Source organism: Vulpes lagopus, chromosome 10, assembly GCF_018345385.1.
Source record: "Vulpes lagopus strain Blue_001 chromosome 10, ASM1834538v1, whole genome shotgun sequence".
NCBI classification, from domain to species: Eukaryota; Metazoa; Chordata; class Mammalia; order Carnivora; family Canidae; genus Vulpes; species Vulpes lagopus.
The window spans coordinates 201,303-209,797 of NC_054833.1; the positions used below are offsets into that span (position 1 = coordinate 201,303).

General features: G+C 45.3%; 1 non-coding gene and 1 pseudogene across 1 annotated transcript; both read left to right on the top strand.

Annotated features, from left to right (window-relative positions):
• Positions 1-1,693: 1,693 nt before the first annotated feature.
• Positions 1,694-7,036, top strand: LOC121499848 (annotated as a pseudogene).
• Positions 7,037-8,187: 1,151 nt separating this feature from the next.
• On the top strand, positions 8,188-8,259 carry TRNAA-AGC. Its single transcript has one exon. It is a non-coding gene; the product is annotated as a tRNA-Ala (tRNA).
• The last annotated feature ends 236 nt before the right edge of the window (positions 8,260-8,495 follow it).

Genomic DNA, 8,495 nt, shown 5'->3' on the forward strand with positions numbered 1-8,495 from the left:
CTTTTATTTAAGCTACTTCCAGGCCGCTCGTCGTTCCTTCAGCTTGTTTGCTGCTTGCTCCTTTTCTTGTCCTTTCCTCCTCTTGCAGGTCTTTGAACTCACACGAAAAACAAGGAGGACGAACGCGTCTCCGCAGCAGGCCCCGGGCAGCACCCGGCAGGCCCGGGTCGCAGGCACCTTCACCTGCTCCTGGCGGATTCCCCGAGCCCGAGGATCAGCGCGCGCGGAAGTCTCCAACGCCCCCCGGCGGCTTCTCTCCGCGGTATCACCGAAGAGAAGACGCACAGAAAGGTAAGAGTCGACGAGAAGAGCAGGGGCGCAGCGCACAGGCTCGGGTCTTCATCCGCGCTCTCGGTCGGTCGGAGCTGTTCGGGAGCCGGCGGGGGCGGTCGCTGCTGCACCGCACAGCCCCAGCCACCGGGTGTGCGCGCCGTCCTCCTCGGCTCGTCGCCGCCCCCGCCCCTCCTCCGCTGTTACTCCCGTGGACTCCTTTGACCCGTCGTTCCCGACCTCAATTACAGGAACTGTTGTTGTTGTTGTTCTTTATGAATTTATTTTTTATTGGTGTTCAATTTGCAAACATACAGAATGACACCCAGTGCTCATCCCGTCAAGTGTCCCCCTCAGTGCCCGTCACCCAGTCACCCCCACCCCCCGCCCTCCTCGCCTTCCCCCACCCCTAGTTCGTTTCCCAGAGTCTTTCATGTTCTGTCTCCCTTTCTGATATTCCTTACAGGAACTTTTAAAACGTAAAGTAAGCTTCGGATCTAGATAAAAGTTCTTTGTTGTGTTACATAAATTCTCTCATTATCTGAGTGACTTGAAGGAGCACCTGCTTGGCTACTTTTGAAAGATACATTAAGGAGAGAAATCAAAATAATTATGATATTTCATTATTCATATTTCATTATGATAATGATACAGCCCCCATTCTCCTTTCTTACTGCTCCACCCCACATTTTGAAGGGCTTTGTACCTGCGTGTATGAACATCTCAAGATATACACTTCCAAGCTGCAACACGCTCCTGGCAGAGCCGGTCCAGGGCCAGCTCCAAGGCCGAGGTCTGCCCTCGAAAGATGGCCCCAGGAAAGAGGCCTGATGCATGCTCTGGAAGAAGGGACCAGCAGGCTGCTTGGGCAGCGAATTCTGGGAACCCCGGTAAATACAGTGTGGACTCCATATCCACAGGAATATAGGTGGCTAGGAGAGGCCCCAGGGCACATGCACCTCTTGCTAGGGGTAAACATGGTACTGAGTGGATGCTCCAGAGTTTAAGGGGATGTTTGTGTTTAACCATTCATTTCCAATGTAGTTCTAAGGTTAACCCAACAGGCTGTCTTTTCCAAAATCCCCAGCTTCCTGACTCTTCTGTGTGTGTGTCTGGTAGTGTCTCTTTTGGAAATACATCTTGCCCCTCCTGGACACGGGACTATATACTTGACATTGGATTGTGACAATACTTGCAAAATTAGAAGGTTATGTAGGGGAGGAAAAAGATTTCCTCAACTCTCTTAGGGTTCCTGGCTGGGTCTGAACCTCAAAACGACAAAGAGAGATTAACAGGAAAAAAACATGGACATTTATTTAATAGAAGTTTTACATGACACCGTGACATGAGAGCCCAAGGAAATGAAGGCACAAACAAACAGACCTGAGTATTTTATGCTAGGTTTGGTGCAAAGGGGGCAGTCATGGAGGAATATGAGGTAATTGTAGTAAATTGGGGGAAACTTAGCAAGGTTTGTGTTTTAGGAGTCTTTTTGGCATCCCATTGACTTTCGAAGGAAGGACTCTCCTTTCCATCATAGGGAGGGCATCTCCGACAGGTCCCCTTTTATGACCTGTTTCAGGGAGGAAGGGCGATAGGGGAGATCAGAGTGACTTTTCTGCTTTTGCCATTTTCTCAGATTCCTTCAGCTTCAAAAATTTAATATGCCCAAGAATGACATGTTAGAATAGCATGTCCTGAACTCCATCAGTAACAGAGTAGAATCTGCCAGAGGGAGAAATCAATTGAAATCGTGCACAGTTTTCTAATGATGTTCTGTGGTAAGGGTTTGTAGGATTCTGTGGCATAGATCATATTATCTTAGGACTCTTAAATCAATTAAACAAGGAGTCCAGTAGATGCAGGAGGCTCTAATGCCCATGTAAGCAGATTAAAACGAAGCCTCAATATGCTTCAAGGAAACAGAAACAATAAAAACAATCCATCGCAAACAGCCAATGTAGCTTTATAGGCAAATAACCGCCTTTCTTTACTTCTGTGCCTTCTCTGTCAAGTCTCTCCCCAGACCCTGTGTCAGCAGAGCACTCCCAACCACTTCCAGGGGGTTGCTCGCTGATCTGAATCCATTTTTGCTCAAATATCTCTTAAAAATTTTCATATGCCTCAATTTGTCTTTAAATAGGACTAAAGGGGGCAGCCCAGGTGGCTCAGCGATTTAGCGCCGCCTTTGGCCCAGGGCTTGATCCTGGAGACCTGGACTCGGGCTGCTTCTCTCTCTGCCTGTGTCTCTCTGTGCCTTTCTCTCTCTTTCTTTCTCTGTGTCTCTCATGAATAAATAAATAAAATCTTTAAAATAAAAATAATAAATAGAACTAAAGGTAGAATTTTAGGATAAAGTTCTTCTGGCGAGTGGAAAATGTTGATTTAAAAAACCATAAATTTAATTTGAGCTACTTTCTCAGTTTTGAGAATGAGGACAATGAAATGTATGTTTTAATGGGAGGATCTTAAGAATTTCATTAGAGCTTTAGTTTTGTTTTGTTTTTGATAGGGGGTTTATGATAAATAGAAAAGATTCAGTCATCCAGAGCTTCTTGGGTAAGTTTTTCCTAACAATAACTGGAAAGTTTGGAAGAATTTGTCCTTGCCATTTTGAGCAATTTCGTGTAAGACTCATTAGAGTTCTGGAGAATGACGCAGGCGCCCCCGCAAGGCCATAAGATGGCCAAAGTCACATGGAGAAACTGTTTTTACAATCCCGGGAGTAATTGTCCAGGGCATTTTCTTTAGCTTCAAAAGGTCTAACTTTAGAATAGGTTTCAACATTCATAATTGAGCTTTTCTCAGATGCTGAGTTTCCTCTAATCATTAATTTTTTCCCAGTTTTTTAAAGTAGGCCCATGCTCAGTGTGGACCCCAAACTCAGGGCTTGAACTCATGACCCCAATACCAAGGTCTCAAATCTGCAACTCAACCACACATGTGCACCTTCAATTTCTAATTAAGGTTTTCAGACAGTTAAAAATGTCTGTGTTTCTTCCATTGTGGTGAGTGTAGCGTCACGTACAGTTGTCAAATCACTTGTACACCTGAAACTACTGTGATATTATGTCTCAACTCTATGTCAATTGAAAAAAATCTCTGTGTATCCATATAGCATTTCAAAATCACAGTCTAAAGTCACCTGTACTCAGTATAGATGTTCACCCTTAAACTTTTAGCAGGTTATCCCACTCACGTTAGAACTATGGGTCCTGTCATCTGAGTAGATGTTGGCAAAGGGATAGGTAGCTTCCTTTACTGAATGTAAAGAAGTTACAGCACCTCCAACACAAAAGTATACCTTGAATTTTTAAAGATAATGAACCATCAACACATCACAGTTGTTTAGGGGGAGTATCAGTCAGCATACAGCAGTCAAGATGCATCCTGCCTTTTGCTGATAAAGAGATCAGTGAGGCTGGCTAGTATCCTCTTATTATTAGTACATAACTCTGGTTCCCTCTGTCTCCTTCACCAGCTTGTAAATACACTCATGCCTGACCTCATAGACCTTTGCCTCTGAAAAGCGAGGCAGTCAGCACAGGCAACAGCCCCTTCTAGCATGGATCCTAAGAGGATTCTGTTTTAGAGCTTCCACTTTGACATGTTCTTGATCATATGTTCCATGTCTTTTCATAGCTGACAAAAACTGGTGAATCAGAGGAAGATTTTTCTGTCTCACTACTTCCCTCCTCTCCTCTGAACTGTGTTTGACTGGTACTAAGCTTTCCTTTGGGAAGACCACTATGTACACCATCCTGGCACTAAAGAGAAGCAGATACTACAGCCTACAGGACAACTGCTCAGGGGAGCCAACGCACCAACCTAAGACAAGTAGTCGGTCCTAAATGATGAGGACAGCCAAGTCAGAGGAATCTAGTGCTTTGGGTTTTTTTTTTTTTTAGATTTAAAATTTTTTTTAATTTTATTTTAAAACTTCTTTATTTGGATTCAATTTAGTTAACATATAGTCTATTATTAGTTTCAGGGATAGAGTTTAGGAATTCATCAGTTCCATGTAACACCCAGTGCTCATCACATCACATCCCCTACTTCATGCCCATCCCCCAGTGACCCCATCCCCCTACCCCCACTCCCCTCCAGCAACCCTCAGTTTGTTTCCTATGATTAAGAGTCTCTCATGGTTTGTCTCCCTCTCTGATTTCCTCGTTTTATTTTTCCCTTCCTTTCTCTATGTTCAGCTGCTTTGTTTCCCAAATTATACATGCGAGTGAGATCATATTGTATTTGTCTTTCTCTGACTTACTTCTCTCAGCATATTACTCAATATTCCATCCACGTTGTAGCAAATGGCAAGATCTCATTCTTTCTGATGGCTCAGTAATATTCATATATATATCACATCTTCTTTATCCATTCATCTATTGATGGACATCTGGGCTCTTTCCATAGTTTGGCTACTGTGGACATTGCTGCTATAAACACTGGGGTGCAGATGTCCCTTCTAATCACTATGTTTGTATCATTTTTGAAAGTAATCTCCATCTGCAATGTGGGGCTCGAACTTAGGACCCCAAGATCAAAAGTCAACTGCTCTGCTGACTGAACCTAGTGTGTTAAAGCAGTTCCTCTCCTACTTCAAGCCATGGTTCAGGCCACTTAGTCTAAAGAGGAACACGTGAGTTTTAAATCAGAATCTCCTTTTAGTGGTTTACCAGAAAACAGAAAGGCAACAAAACTTTTGCCACCTCTGAATTTTTTTTTTCCTTTTTGGTTGAAACAGTTGCATAGAACCAAGTATATAGAATCAATGATTTTCTCTTCCTCAACCAAATTATTTCCAACACATTCCTGATTTTCAGTTAAGGCCCGGAGACATGGAGGCTCCGACCCAGTGAAAGAGGCCCTTGGATTTCTGTCCTCTATATTATCAAAGTCTCTTATCTGCTCCATATCGTTATTTTATTTTCTATAACCACACAGATTCAATGTAAAGTGGAATAGGAGGGGTTTTTAGAACACATGAGGATTATGACACCAAAAAACAGGACAGCTGAGGAGTGTCCATCAATTCTTATTTTATTGAGTGCTTTCAGCATGTTTGTGTTAGTTTATTAGGGCTACCGCCACAAATTACCACAAACTGGATGGCTTAAAACAACACAGATTTATTCTCTCAGCGTTCTTTAGGCCAGAAGTCCAAAATCAAGGTGTCATCAGGGTTATCTTCCTTCTGAGTCTCTAGGGAAGACTCCTTCTTTGCCTCATCTTAGTTTCTGGAGGCTTCTGGCACTCTTCTATGTCGTCTCTCCTGCATTGTGTATGGCCTCCTTCTCTCTGTGTATCTCTGTATCTGCACATTCCTCTTATAAGGACATCAATCAGTGGATTTGGGGCTCACCATGCCCTAGGGCTCAGCATGCCAACATGCTCCCCTCCTAACTAGTTGCATCTACAAAGACCCTATTTCAAAATAAGGTCACAGTTTCAGGTTGCAAGTAGATGTGAAGTATTGGACACTATTGAACACACTACAGTATTAAATATATGTTGATTTTTGTCAAGTGCTTTTCTGAACCTATAGAGATAATTGTATATGTTTTTTTCTCCTTTCCTCTATCAACAAGATGGTCTATATTAATGTTGTTCAAGATAAGCCAGAGCTGGGTAGGAGCTAAAGCAGGAAAACCAGATTTCATATGGGAATATTGTAATAGGGGGAAAGAGGCCTCAGTATAGAACTGGGTCCAATTCCACATACAATATTTGGTAAGTGGGAATTTATAGCCAAGAGTGGGGTAGGGGTCCATTAGTGGATAGGAAATCACTAAGAAGAAACATCAGGGGTAGGGGGGTGAATTCTGGCTATTGGACCTATGAGGATTCTTGCTGGAAATGGGCCAAGGTGATCATACATCCCTAGGGGAGTGCAGAGGATGAGGAACCCAGTTAGATATTGAGGGTGATCAGATATGAAGGATGGGGGGATCCAGCTAGCCCAGCTAAGGATTTTTGCTAAAGCTGAACCATGCAGAGATAAAAATGGAAGCCTAAAGGTCCAGGCCTATTTGAAAAGGAGGGCTGGAGGGTGGAGAAGGGAATCTTTGTTGACGTCTTTCTTAATAATGAGAGATCTCTGCATTTCTGGAGTAAACCCCAGTTGGCAATCCTGTATTAAGTGAAATATTTTTAATTATTGGTGCAAACTGAAAAAGCCTGTAAATGTTAGACTCACTTTATGTAGCAAATAGGAAGATTTTTGGTCAGTCACCTTGAGCCGGGCAAGCGTGGTGATCGGATTAGGAGCCGCGGGGCTGTGGGAGTGCAGACTGGGAAAATGCAGTCATTCCTCCGGCTCTGATCGGCTGCTGTACCAGGGATCTAATCAGGCCTTTGCCTCCTTCTTGAGTAGGCGAGAGATCCCATCTAAACAGCCATCCTGCAGCAGCTCCCCACTCCAGGTGGCCCGACAGGAGTTCCAGACCAGTGTTGTCTCCTGGGACATTGACACAGCAGCCAAGTTTATTGGCGCTGGGGCTGCCACAGTTGGTGTGGCTGGTTCAGGGGCTGGTATTGGGACGGTGTTTGGCAGCTTGATCATTGGCTATGCCAGGAACCCATCTCTCAAGCAGCAGCTCTTCTCCTATGCTATTCTGGGCTTTGCCCTGTCTGAGGCCATGGGGCTCTTCTGTTTGATGGTCGCCTTCCTCATCCTCTTTGCCATGTGAGGCTCCGTGAGGGTCACCTACCCGTCTCTGCTGCTTCAACTTCAGGCCATGCCTGGTGCTGGAGTGTGTTAAGCTTTATCATTAAACACAACGTTTCTCTTTAAAAAAACAAAACAAAACAAAACAAAAAACAAAACAAAAAAAAAACCGGAAGATTTTCTTCGTTTTCTATGCTTTAAATAATCTAAATAGCATCATGATTTTCTGATGTTTAACAGTTTGGTAGAATTTGCTTCTGAAAATATTTTTGCTCCGCACCCTTTTGGGGGGCATGCCTATTCAACTATTTTCTCTATTTTTCTAAAATAGCGATCTGTTTACCTTCTGTCTCTACAAGGGCTAATTTGGATAAGCTGTATGTACCAAATCCACTTCATCTAAATTTTCAAATCATATGCTGAGTTGTGCTATAATGTTTAGCATGATTTTTAAAAAAGCTCTTTTGTTGGTTACTTTCTCCAGTCAGTTCTAATGTTACATATTTGCACTAATTTTCTCTTTTCTTAATTAGGTTAGCTAGAGGTTCGTCTATTTGGTTGCCTTTTCAAACGTCTAGCTTTTTAAAAAATTATTTCCCTTCTTAAAACTCAGTTTCTGCGTTTGTCTTTAGCAGTCCTTCCTTCTTTCAGTTTATTTTGTTCCTCTGGCTTATTTTGTTGTTCATTTTCCAAAGCCTCGAGCTGGGTATTTGGTTCATGTATTTCTCACGGTCACTACGGTCCTTCTAGTCTCTATTAGAGAAGCCCTTGGGGAACCACCTCATGTTAGGAGCGAGCGGCTTCTCCACGGCGGTGGACCTGCCAGCCCCGCGCGGTGCGGGAGGCGCGCAGGTGTGCCAGACAGGTGCACTGCCCCACGTGGTCTCGGGGGCGGGGGGGACCCCGGGGCGGTGCTCCCGAGCTCAGGTGGTGCCCAGGCGATGCCCAGGCGTTATCTCTGTGTCTCCGCAGGATGCTTTGTGGCTTTCCGGCAACCTGGAAAGCCGGGAAAGCAGAGCGAGGAGACCGCGAACCGGAAGGGGACAGACCCAGGACGCTCACGGGCCTTCGGTCTGGGACGCGCTTGAGTAAAGGACCTGCAGCGACAGAGACTCAGGTCCTGGAGCCGAAGCTCAGAAAGAGCGGGATGCGGCGGAGTGGACGTGGGACCCGAGCTACCTCCGGAGAAGCCCGCCCAAAGAGCCTCACTCCCCTTTAATAGCCTTGGCGCGCCGTGGCCTTCCTGCGGGGGTGTAGCTCAGTGGTAGAGCGCGTGCTTAGCATGCACGAGGCCCCGGGTTCAATCCCCGGCACCTCCACTTTTGTTCCTGGTCTTCCTGGCGGTTTTGTTCCTGTCTTTGCTGCTGGTACCAGTGCTGCCGGCTCTGCGCTATCCTGGCTCGGCCACGCTGGGTGGGCTGGGGGCGGGGGCGATCGAGGAGGTGGCCGGCCGGCAAGACCGCGCAGCAGCCTTGGCTTCATTTTGCAGAATTAAGAGCAGGAAAGGAGAGCTGAGGACGGAAAGGCTCAAGGAGAGAAACACAGGCGCTCAGGC